Below are 13092 nucleotides of genomic sequence, written 5' to 3' on the forward strand. Positions count from 1 at the left end.
GTTATACTCCTCTCTACTCAAAGATGCTAGGAGTATTGTTGTTGCTTGAGAGTTGAAGTGCTCGATTTGGGCCACCTCATCCTCATCATAGTTCTCATCCCCTACGGATGGTACCTGCGCACCAAACTCAACAACATCCCATATGCTTTTGTGGAGCGAGATTAGATGAAATCGCATTAAATCGCTCCACCTAGCGTAATCTTCACCATCAAAAGTTGGTGGTTTGCCTAATGGGACGGAAAGTAAAGGTGTATGTTTGGAAATGCGAGGGTAGCGTAGGGGAATCTTACTATACTTCTTGCGCTCTTGGCGCTTAGAAGTGACGGAGGGCGCATCGGAGTCGGAGGTCGATGTTGATGAAGTGTCGGTCTCGTAGTAGACCACCTTCCTCATCCTCTTGTGCTTGTCGCCTTTCCGATGCGGCTTGTGGGAAGAAGATTTTTCCTTCTTCTCTTTGTGGTGAGAAGAAGATTTCTTCTCCTTCCCTTTGTTGGAGGAGCTCTTCTTCTTCTCCCTCCTTTTGGTGCGGGACTCTTCCGATGAAGTGCTCTCGTGGCTTGTAGTGGGCTTTTCGCCGGTCTCCATCTCCTTCTTGGCGTGATCTCCCGACATCACTTCGAGCGGTTAGGCTCTAATGAAGCACCGGGTTCTGATACCAATTGATAGTCGCCTAGAGGGGGGGTGAATAGGGCGAAACTGAAATTTACAAATATAAACACAACTACAAGCCGGGTTAGCGTTAGAAATATAAACGAGTCCGAGAGAGGGCGCAAAACAAATCCCAAACAAATAATCAAGTGAGACTCGGAGATTTGTTTTACCGAGGTTCGGTTCTTGCAAACCTACTCCCCGTTGAGGAGGCCACAAAGGTCGAGTCTCTTTCAACCCTTCCCTCTCTCAAACGGTCCCTCGGACCGAGTGAGCTTTCTCTTCTTAAATCAAAAGCCGGGAACAAAACTTCCCCGCAAGGGCCACCACACAATTGGTGCCTCTTGCCTTGATTACAATTGAGTGTTGGTCACAAGAGCAAGTGAGAAAGAAAGAAAGCGATCCAAGCGCAAGAGCTCAAATGAACACGGCAAATCACTCTCACTAGTCACTTAGGGTTTGTGTGGAATTGGAGAGGATTTGATCTCTTTGGGTGTGTCTAGAATTGAATGCCTGGCTCTTGTAAGTGGTTGAGAAGTGGAAGACTTGGATGCAATGAATGGTGGGGTGGTTTGGGTATTTATAGCCCCAACCACCAAACTTGACCGTTGGCTGGAGGCGTCTGCTCGATGGCGCACCGGACAGTCCGGTGCACACCGGACAGTCCGGTGCCCCTGCCACGTCATCACTGCCGTTGGATTCTGACCGTTGGAGCTTCTGACTTGTGGGCCCTCCTGGGTGTCCGGTGCACACCGGACATGTACTGTTTGATGTCCGGTGCACCGGTATGGGCATGTCTGACGTCTGCGCGCGCTGTGCGCGCATTAAATGCACCGCAGGGAGCCGTTGGCGCCGAAAAGAGCCGTTGCTCCGCTGGTACACCGGACAGTCCGGTGCACACCGGACAGTCCGGTGAATTTTAGCGGAGCGGCTGCCACGCAAACCCGAGGCTGGCGAGTTCCGGAGACCGCGCTTCCTTGGAGCACCGGACATGTCCGGTGCACACCTGACAGTCCGGTGAATTATAGCGCGCCGGCTTCCGAGAAATCCCGAGAGTGAAGAGTTTAAGTCTGAGTCCCCTGGTGCACCGGACAGGTACTGTTCACTGTCCGGTGGCACACCGGACAGTCCGGTGCCCCAGACCAGGGTTGCCTTCGGTTGCCCTTTTGCTCCTTTGTTGAATCCAAAACTTGGTCTTTTTATTGGCTGAGTGTGAACCTTTTACACCTGTATAATCTATACACTTGGGCAAACTAGTTAGTCCAAAGATTTGTGTTGGGCAATTCAACCACCAAAATTATTTAGGAACTAGGTGTAAGCCTAATTCCCTTTCAAAAACGAAGAACCGAACCAAATTAACCAAAACCGAGATATTAGAGGTATATTAAAATTTGAGCGGAGCCTTTGCCCATTATGTTTTTAGATGTATTATTACATTATAATTTATGTATTGCACCCTAACCCACTAACCGATTTGTTCTTCAAATTTATATGTATTTTAGCTCTTGGATTGTTGGAATTTGGTCTTTAATTTGGATAGTTATTCCTGTTTGATTGATCTTTGTTGAATTAATCGACTGCTATCTTCAAAGGAGATGTATCGTCATCAATCATTGCTTAAATCTGACATATATTAGCTATTGATGTTTGTACGTGCGATGTTATTGAAAATTTGTGTCCGCGATATGCCCTTACTATTCGAGTTGGGCAGAGGCGACCAGTGGACCAACACGCCAGCGATAACTAGGATTAGTGTGGACCTTACGTGGGTTTTTATCAAGACCCGTTACAACCTAGACATCTAGTGTGAAAACATCAAAGTTGAGAGTTTCCTTGATATGTATCGCCATCCACTCATCGAGAGACCAGCGTACAGTTGTTTGACTTGCAGCTCTCTCCCCACCCCATCCTCACCAATTTTGATGCAAGCAACCCGTTTCAGTATTGTATTGTAAGTAAGGTTCACAATTTCGTTTTGGGTAAACCGAATTTCGTTTTGTTAACCAAAATTTGACTCTTGTATTTTTATACTTTGAATCGGAATCTAGTTTAAACCGGTCCAAAATTCAAAACGAAAAAGACCGAGTTTCGGTGACTTTGGAGCGATAAATTAAACGCTGATTGTAAGCCTACCTATGTCACGTTCGGTGTTAGAAATAGTATTACGCTTAAAAAAACATCAAAGGAGAAAAAGCGACTTGTGAAAGCTACATTCTTTTTTTTTCTGATACAAACTGGATAAAGCGACTTTTGCCCGTGTCTTTAACCCTTCGTCTCCATGCCATATGGTCACTCGCTCACTTTTGCATACTGTGGAGTTCTTCTAGGTGCTGGGCTGCATACTGCATTTCGACTTTCGGTGCAACGCAAGCATGTAGCGCAAAGAAAATAACAATAATTATTATATTATTAAGAGACTGTCTAGGGTCTCTGCTTAGTTTAATCTAGACCCTACAAAAGCTGCACTATAGCATAGCAATAACAATCTCGTGCGTCAAAATCTGAGTGACTATGACTAGACCATTGACTAGATGATGTTATTTGGATTAGGCGTTTCGTCCGCCGTACTAAGGGCGACCGTGTATCTGGCCCTCTCGGCCCGCCCAACTAATCCAGGCTAAGTCTATTTCTGTCCTAAATGCTGCAACTCATCTTGTTTATGCAGTTATATTAAACAAGGCTGCCCAAATGACCTGTTGTTTGCCACACTCAAGCAATCGGGCCAAGAAGCTAAAACTAACCTAAAATCATTTACCTTGCGGCACTAGCAGTCGAGCTCCAAGAAAACACAGTCTTAGGTTATTTCAAAATAGGACTATCTCCTACACTTTATATATATATTTATATAAAAAAATAGTACAGTATACAGTGCAGAATAGTAAAAAAATAGTACATTATATATATTCAAACTCCAAATAGTACAGTATACAGTGCAGAATAGTAAAAAATAGTGTTTTAGGTAAATTATGGACATGACACAGTCTAAGGTGCCTCTTGGAAGAAAAGAATGTTCTAGAAAATTTAGATTATCTATGTGAGGTGGATCATGAGATTCTAGGTCTTTGAGTGATAAGGTTCTAAGAATCCACGTTATTGTCTCTCCCGTTTGGCCGAGTTACTGTTTTTTTTTATCAGAGTCTTTATCCGACTCAAACGGGACCGAAAAGCCAAACAGGTTCTGAGAAAATTGCCCAGTCTAACCAAACTACAAAAAGTCTCCTGCGTCTGAATTTGACAAAAAAAAGACATTTATTTCCTTCCATTTGATTGGCCGGGAGGAGGCACTCAAAATCTAATTAAAATTCGAGCATCGGCGTGGCGTATTAGCTTCTGCTTGAAAGAAAATAAAAGAAAAGAAAAAGAAAGAAAAGAACAAAACGAATCTAACTTGTGCCGAGTTTTATATTCCACAATGAGCTGCCGAGCCTACTGGTGTAGCATTTGAAAAACGCATCGGCACCGGCACGCCACGGAGCTGATTGAGACGACGGGCGGTGGCAGAACAGAAGAGAAGGCAGATACTACCAAAAAGCCGGCATGGTTTTTTTTTCCCTTCCTTCCTTTTTCCGGGCCATCGCCATCATCAACACCGTTGACTACGCGGTTGGCTGCTTTATCTGCGCCCGCCGCTTCTGCTGCTGCATGACTGCATCGGCATCGGTGACCGGCCTACTCCACTGCAATTCTTTTTTATCCAGTTTATTAGCTCACCTAAACCGCTCTCGGATTATTTGGCACGCCGGTTAGCTTACCCCCAATCTATCTTAACCGGTTGCTGTCTCTCTCTCTCTCTCTCCGTCAGAGCGCAGCTGCTGCTGACCGTCGTCGTCTTGGCGCGCGACGGAGCCGAGCTGAGCTGACGGATGGGACCGGGCATGTGGGTGGCCTGGCCTGGGCCACTCGGCAGTTTCACGATGTTGTTGGAAGCCTGGAAAAAGTGTAGTTCTGGAAGTGAGCCGTCCTCTTTGTCCTCATCTGGTTGTTTTAATCTCTACTACTATTATAATCCTACTGTAGGCGTCCACACCCGCGGCGCGGTGCACGTTCTGCCTCCGGCAACCCGCCCCGCCCGCGGCCGCATCCCTCCCGCATCCCGCGGCCGCACCATCAACGGCGCAACAGCCGCATCCAGTCCCTCCCGCATCAACAGCGTCGCAGCCAGTCCCTCCCGATTCGCGCTTAATCCCCGCATCCAGTCCCTCCCGCATCCAGTCCCTCCCGCGGTGCAATCCAGACGCAAACAACTCCATTGACCCCGATTCGCGTACATGCTCTCTCACAGCAATCCCTGCTCTCTCCTCGCCAACGCCTCTCGATAAACTCCATGGAAGGTTCACACTGATGCGCTCTGATTCCTTGCTCCACGCTCTCTCCTGCTCTCGCGCTCTACATGGAAGGTGAGGCCGACGCCCAAATCGACGGAATCCCTGCTCTGCGCTCTCCCCTGCTCCCGCGCTCTACATGGAAGGCGAGGCCGGCGCCCAAATCGACGGGATCACTGCTCGGACAGGATTGCGGCCTCGATCCGCGCTCTCCAGATTCGCCTAGATTGACAGCGTCCGCGCCGCGCTTGCCCAGATCGATGGAATCTAGGTCTCCAGATGCAAGTCCGGGGCTCGCTACCCGTGGAAGGCGAGGAGAGACGACGCATCGGCTCTCGATCCGTGCTCTACATGGAAGGTGAGGCAGATCGGGGGGAGTGTGTAGAGAAATCCAAGCGAAACCCCGCGAGAGCGAGGCGACGGCGGACGGAGGCGAGTGGGTGAGCCGCGGGCGAGAGACGAGGTAGCGGGCTAGCGCGATGCCGTCGCCGGTTGTAGTGGCCGCGACGCTGCTGGTGGTAGCACTGGCGGCATTCTGCGGCACGGACCCGCTCCGGACGGACAGCATGGTGGACTTCCCGGGGTTTGAGTCCCACCTCGTCGACCTCCCCAATCCCGCCGAGATGCCGACGCACGCGGATGAATGGGAGCGGCTCTGTGGAGCCGATGTGCGGTTCTGCGGCGAGGTGCAGGGGCCCGAGAGCATCACCTTCGACCAGCAGGGCCATACACGGGCGTCGCCGACGGCCGGGTCGTCTTCTGGGACGGCGAGCGGTGGGTCCCATTCGCGATGGCCTTCCCGTGCTGGACGCAGGAGCTCCACGGAGGGCCGAAGGCCTCGCCGCTGGAGTATCTCCCAGCGAGCATATCTGCAACCGCCCGCTCGGGCTCTGTTTCGATAAGACTGGGGACCTGTACATCGCCGACGCCTACTTCGGCTTGCTCAAAGTCCGCCGCGAGGCCGGGCTGGCCACGCTGCTCGCAACGGAGGCCGAGGGCGTGCGCTTCAACTTCACCAACGACCTCGACCTCGACCTCGACGACGAGGGCAACATCTACTTCACTGACTCTAGCATTCACTACCAAAGACGTCTGTGATGCCATGCCCTCGCTCTCTTCCCTCTGCTTTGCGCGCTTGGTTGGATGCTCACTTGATTCCTACTGACCACGGGGATGGTGATCGACTGATTGTTAACATCACTTGATTCCTCTGCTTTATATTGATTCCTACTGAAGATGGACAATATAAAAACCTAAAATGGACCAATTCTTTCTTTGAGGGATACAACCCTACTCTGGTGTAACTTATACTTGTTCTAGCACTTGGCCCTCTGATCTGGTGAATAAGTTATGCAGAAGAAAAATTATGTTTTATTTTATATTTAACTGTACTTTGTTGTAGCTTGTAGGTACTGATCAGAGGGCCAGGTGCTATCCACGAATGATAGTGTAATGTCTAGGAACGATAGCTGATTTGGAAAACCTGCAAAGTCTATTCACAACAGGTACACTGCCTTCCCAATTAAGGAAAAACTGACACTCATATCCCATTGAATTTGCTGGCTATGCATACCTGTTCAGTTCACAATGATATAACCACTTACTTTATGTAATGTGAATACGTTTATTAAAATAGTTATGATCAGCATATCCTTCCTTAATCGACATATTTTTTTCTTCTATGTACCTTCTATTCAGGTTACGAATACTGTAAAGATAATTTAGAATTTCTCATACAAATCCTTAACCACTGTAAATATATGGGGAATTTCTAAAATGTGTTTAGATTCATACATGTACAAGTTTGTATTATGTTTTTATGCATATTTATGAATCTACCTTATAATCGATTTTATATTGTTGTCTCACTTATTCCTCTTTAAAACACACACTTGCTGTTTTCAAATTTCAAGTCACTAATTGTTACTGTTCTTCCTCAAAAAAATACCACTGTAATTAAGTTGCCGATGCAGTGATATATAATGGTCACCTATTATGAAGAAATAGTGAATGGGAGAAGGGTTGAGTTTTGGAGCCGGTGCATGCAAATCATATACCAGGTTTATGCTATAATGTTTTCCTTATGAAGAATTAAATATTTGTGTGTTTGCACAGCGAGGTCATATTTTCATATTGATTTTCTGTACCTGGGACTTTGGAGAGGGGAACACGTTCCAAAACCGGAGCGTTTCATCACCAGCCCCAGTAACTATGGTCTGTTGGTATGACCTCGCTGAGGTTGTTGCCCTCACCGAGAGCATCGGCAAGCCGCTCGCCGAGGTGCTCAAGGAGCTCGGGAAGAGGGTTCCAGACTCCCTTGTGAAGACCCGCATCGAGGATGATGGCTTCACTATCAAGTACATTCCTAGGATTACCCGGACTAGATTTAGCTCTTGTGATTTTGCATTCTACTACATTTTACTTGTTCTGCTGCATTGACAGCTCGAGAAGAGGGTTCCAGACTCCCTTGTGAAGACCCACAACTAGAGAAATAGGATGGAGAGGGAAATTTACTAAGAGAGGACGTGTAACAAATAAGGCCAGGAATTATTAGAATGAATGGAAAATGTCCTCATACACCTTTGGAGGTATGTCAGGATCTTCTTCTAAACAATTATACTTGTTCTGCTGCATTGACAGCTCGAGAAGAGGGTTCCAGACTCGATAGCATTCAGTTGCTACATTTTTACTTGTTTTGCTGCATTGACAGCTCGAGAAGAGGGTTCCAGACTCCCTTGTGCTAAAATGTCATTTGTCTGGTATATAATCTTATAAACATTTAGAAGGGATATTCTTGCAAAACCTTCATGTGGTTATTATTTATATATGTATTAATTTCACAGTTCTTTAAACAATTATACTGCAGTATTAATATATTGGTCATGAATCCTTGGTGAGTTCAAAAATCCACTTGGTGTTCAATTACTACATACAATGTGAAGATAGAAGCTACATTTTGAGTTTGTTAAATTAATTTCATTTTTTGCTGCAATTTTAACTTACTATATATGCTGCAAACACTGCAGATTTTATTTCGCTTGTGGGCAAGTGGTGATCAGAGTTTGTCTCTATCGGCAACTGTTTGGATCACTGTTTAACTAAATCCTACAATACATACCTTGCCAGTACCAATCTTGTGAATGACAGAAACACAAAGCATATTTATTTTCTGATGGACTGCCTGTAGAGCTGTATTCTCTTGATGTTCAGAAATCATATGAGAGGGCAATAATCTCCGTGGAGCAACTGAATGCTATTCTTAGACAGGCTTCTAAAACCAAGGAAAAGGTATGCCACAAGGCTTATATGAGAACATGCATGTGCATGTAGTTTGACTCTACATCAAGTTGCGAAGTTTTACTGTATCCTTTCCTTTTGGTGCAGTGTCATAGGGCCTCATTAGGTATATATATTATATCTTCTCTAAGCAGATCCTTGGGGCCTTCTTGATTATTATTAGGTCCTTCTTAAGTATTTTGGAGAACTGGAGACTGGGACCCTTCATCCAAATAGGACCCAAAATGTGTCTGGATGCGTTATATTATTACACTTCCCGATGTATAATGAATTCCATCTAAGTCAATAAGACTGGACATTATTTTATTGTTTCCTGTCTTGAGAGGTTGAAGAAGATTTTTACAGTTGTTACATGCTTAAAACGATGGGTTGAGTACTTGAGTCCCATTCTGCATCAAATTTATTATGTTTTCTTTGGCACAACCTTTTCGCTGTAGAAATTATATATCATGTTAATATAATTTTCTCCGTAAGCCTTTCTAAATATCTGTTGTGATAATACAAGAAGATCCATATATTGATATACATGCCCAAATGAAAAGAAAGAAAACACTATTTGTGCATGCTGAGGTTTAGCTTGATGATGTTGTCTTCTATATTTTGTTTTGGTATTTTACATGAACAATTGTTTGATTGTTTCCTTCTTGCTTCTGTCTGCAGGAAGATCTCAGGAAGATAGATAACTGGCAATATATTAGTTGTGTCACCCTATGGGTTCGGTTTCTGTGTTGTCACTATAAGGATTACAATCTCCATCCCTTATTTTCTCAAGTTCTTCAAGTAATAAGAGGAGTGGCTCACTTATTCCCAGGCACAAGGTACTTACCGTTGAGACTGAAGCTTGTGCAGATGCTGAACGAGCTTTCCACTTGCAGTCAGATGTTCTATCCAATTCCATAGTTGCTCTTTGACTGCCTAGAATTAAGAGAAGTTTCTCAGAAAGAACAAACACAAAGAACAAAGATCAACTTTTCGTCTTTGTTGAAGGTATGCCACTTTTACTGGAAACAATTTGAGTGATGATAGCAGTTAGGGCATTTAATGTTTCATTATGTTTGGTCTGAAATCACGAAAAGGTCAGATTATTACTAAATTTTTTGTGCCCTGTGACTTACAACTGCACTAATATGATGAAGTTCGTTTATGCTGAGAATGGTTTAGATTAATTGTTGTATCTTCGTATTCAGGTGCCAAAGAACCTGCTGAAACCAAGGGATTTTCAAGAGGAGTGTATTCTTTCAGCGATTCAGATTCTATCAGCACATTTTGCCCAGTGGAGTTACCATGTTTCCTTCCTAGAAGTAGCCACCATTCCTCTTGTCCTCTTGAAGAGGCTACATGAGCAGACAACAGTTGAATCACTTCGCCATCCTATTAAGTGTTTGATAGACCAGGTGAATAGGCAATCTAAAATTCTTCACGTTGTTACTATGCATAGCAAAGACCTCTACACATTGCATGGAACCATTCACATTATTCGTCAAGAACATTGAATGTGAATATATACAACATTTATTCTTTTTGTCTTGCTGTTTTTATGACTTGATGGAAGAAGTATTCACTCTATTCGAGTGAAAAAGTGCACATCTGTTTCATCTGCTGTACTTCTGATGGCTGCTTCAACTGTTGAAATCACAGGTGACGGAGAACAAGGATTTTATAGAAAGGAAAAGAGAGGTTGTATCCTTTTCACCAAATGATAAGGCGTCAGTTGATAGCTTCCTTCAGGTAGGATTTGCCCAGTTGGTGGAATGTTCCTCCTTTCGTAGTCAATTGCTTCACATTTACTATTCAACATCTGGCCTGCTGAGTTTGCTGAAAAACATATTACTGTTGAATGCAGGAGGAGAAGGTCAGCAGAACCGCTTCATTCACTCGGTTCTATGCATCCGTAGCTGAAAACCGTCAACCAAAATGTATGTCATAAATCTCTACTACTCCTTATGTCTTTAGTGTAGGCGTCCACATCTCTTTGTTCTGCCATCGCGCGCTCCGCCCGCGATTCCCCTCCCCGCGCCCGCAGTCCCCGCCGCCATCCTCGCGGCCGCAGCCGAGCACAGCCGCCGCGCCCGCAGTCCCCGCGCCAGCAACGCTCGTAGTCCCTGCCGCCGTCCTCGCGGCCGCAAATTCGCCGCGCCCGCAGTCCACACAGAATGTCGGACAGGGACGCCGTGGCCCCCGCGGGCGGCGGTGACCGGAAGGCGGCCAAGCTCGGGAGCTGGAGCAGCATGAGCAGCAACTACGGCAACAAGAAGCGGAAGAGCAGCAGCAGCAGCTTCGGGAGGAGATCCACATCCACCTGCGAGGAAAGGCAGGGGGTCTTCCGCATGCTCATGAGCTGGAACCAGGAGAGCCGGTTCAGCAACAAGATCAAGACGACGACGAGCAAAGAAAGATGAACGAAACGAAGTGTTCTTAGCTTGGTGTGATTATTCGGGGGGTTGCTTGCTGGAGGGTTTTTGTTCGTTTAGTGTCTAGCCTTAGCTTACTTATTACTTTTGTTAGTACTCTACTAGCAGAGTACATGCATAGAGTCAGTGGTGTGGCTGTGGCGTGGATCAGATCATTGATTTGATCGAGCTGTACAAATAGCGAGGCGATACATGTCACTGAGTTGATCAGTTGACAAGGTGGTTTGGACCATGTTGAGGCACGGAGAAACTTCATCCCTAAGTTTTAGTTTGTCTGGCTTTGCTCGTCATTTTGTACTTGTTCTTCTCACATATTTGTTGCTTAGAATTTACTTCAAACTCACGTCCTTTTAGCAATATAATACACATTTGTACATACATTATCTATACTACTATATGTTTCCGTTGCAACGCACGGGCACTCACCTAGTAGTAGTATAAGTGTGTTGATTTGATTGGGCTTTCGCGTGTTTGTTTTTATCGCGGTGGACATGGAAGATGCGGAGTTTGTTCGGCGCTAAATTGTTTATATTTACTACTATATTAAGTTGCATATATCAACAAATTCAATCTAAAAAATTAAGTTGATAAGAGAAACTAAACAATTCACTTATATTATATTCTAACGCTCTTCTCACGTTGAGTATCTCTGACGTTGAATATATAAGTGAGCTAGCAAGGATAAGAACTTGAAACCTCTGTTTCTGATACCATATTAAGTTGTATGTATCAATCAATTCAACTCAAAAAAACTTACTAATAAGAGAGTTAGATAATTAACTTATATTATATTCTAACAACTTTGATGATGCTAAACAAGTGCATGAACCTTGGCAAAGCACTCGATGCACATGTGGTACGTAGTAGTAGTATAAACAAACCGTAGGCCCTTTTGGTCCATCGCTCTCGGCTCTCGCTCTGAACATCTTGGTTCGTGTGGTGTGGTGCCATTCTTTTCTCATGGCCCTTTTCGCGCGCGCGCCGGGGGCGATCCAACGGCCGAGAAAGGCCATCTTCCAATAACCTGCATCAACGCACGGGGGAAGTTTTTCTGGGCATGATTAAACAAGCTACCACAAGCCCCTTCAGACTATCTCCAACAGGGACCTGTAAATGGTTCTGTCCTCTAAAATATAGAGGATGCATGCACCTTTTTGTCTCCAACAAGAGACGGTAAAGGATCCTCTAAATTTTAGAGCACGCCATGCAACCGCTAGAAATAGAGGACGTACAGTTCTACTCTATACATTGTGCTTATTTATTGTGTTTGCTCGTTCACGTGCACATGACTGGTAAAAATCAATATAGAATGTGAAATATAGTACACTGTTGATGTAGAGGATGAAATTTAGAGGACATTGCTGGAGATGGAGAAAATATAGAGAACCGAATCTTTTAGAGAGTGCTGTAAAGGACAGAGAATATTCTTTTAGAGGACGAAATTTAGGAGACGTTGCTTCAGACAGTCTCGGTCAATTAGGCTAGCTGCAGCGCCATCCGCTACACCCGCGCTCCCCTTTCCCTGTAGCGATTTAGAGCGACGCTCACGCTGCAGCGGCGCACGCTAAACGGCTCCCTACGTGCTACAGGCGTAGGGGAGGACGCGCACGTCCCCCAGATGAAGGGGAGCACTGTAGCGTCCCCTTGCACAGTGCTCCCCTATTTAATAGTTGAACAAAAATAGAAATAAAAGATGAATAGGGATAGATAATAATATTTTATAGTTGTAGTGGAGTATAGGGGGATAATATAGGGGAAATCGTTGCGGGGAGATGAAAATTTAGGGGGTGAAATGTTGATGATGCGACGTAAAAAAGTGATATAGGGGAGAAAATTTAGGGGGAACGCTTGCGGATAGCCTTAGGGCGTGCAGCCAAGCGCACGTACTCCGTCCGTCCGTGCTGACACTGCACAACAACTACTATCTAATAAAGAGCTCTTTCGCCATGCGTTGGGTATTTCGTAACGAGGTCAGGTGTCAAAGCGAGCGGCCTGGCCTTTTTTTTTTGCTTTTGGTAATGGTAACGCGCTAGCTGCTGCTCTTTCTATCTGCCATGCCTGCTATTGGCCGTCAGTTCGGGTGGATCGTACCTGAAATGAAAGGCTCGGCAGAGTTGTTTCCCATAAATCCCATGTTTCTGTTCTTGGACCCCAAAGAAGAAAAAAAAAGGCTTCATCTGGACGGCAGCAAGACAGATCTGGGTTGTGTGTAATGTATGACCTACATCGATCCAGCGGGCAGTGGGGGACTCTACGGCGGCACCAACTCCACCACACACACTGTTTTGAATTGGTGACGAGTGATAGCCCCTCACCTACTGCAGAAGAACTTGACCCCCCCCCCCCCCCCAAAAAAAAAAAACGATCCACTGGCCGGCCGGTCGTTTCCGGCGCGCTATCGTCTACCGGCGGTC

At 45.6% G+C, this 13092-nt stretch overlaps 1 pseudogene across 1 annotated transcript; it reads left to right on the forward strand.

The window, feature by feature from the left end:
• Positions 1–4668: 4668 nt before the first annotated feature.
• LOC103632403 (protein STRICTOSIDINE SYNTHASE-LIKE 3-like) lies at positions 4669–11056 on the forward strand (annotated as a pseudogene). The gene is made up of 7 exons (XR_002265529.2): positions 4669–7327; positions 7413–7558; positions 7997–8258; positions 8928–9254; positions 9455–9661; positions 9906–9995; positions 10111–11056. The product of XR_002265529.2 is annotated as a protein STRICTOSIDINE SYNTHASE-LIKE 3-like (transcript).
• The last annotated feature ends 2036 nt before the right edge of the window (positions 11057–13092 follow it).

The sequence above is a fragment of the Zea mays genome, chromosome 1 (assembly GCF_902167145.1).
Source record: "Zea mays cultivar B73 chromosome 1, Zm-B73-REFERENCE-NAM-5.0, whole genome shotgun sequence".
Taxonomy (NCBI): domain Eukaryota; kingdom Viridiplantae; phylum Streptophyta; class Magnoliopsida; order Poales; family Poaceae; genus Zea; species Zea mays.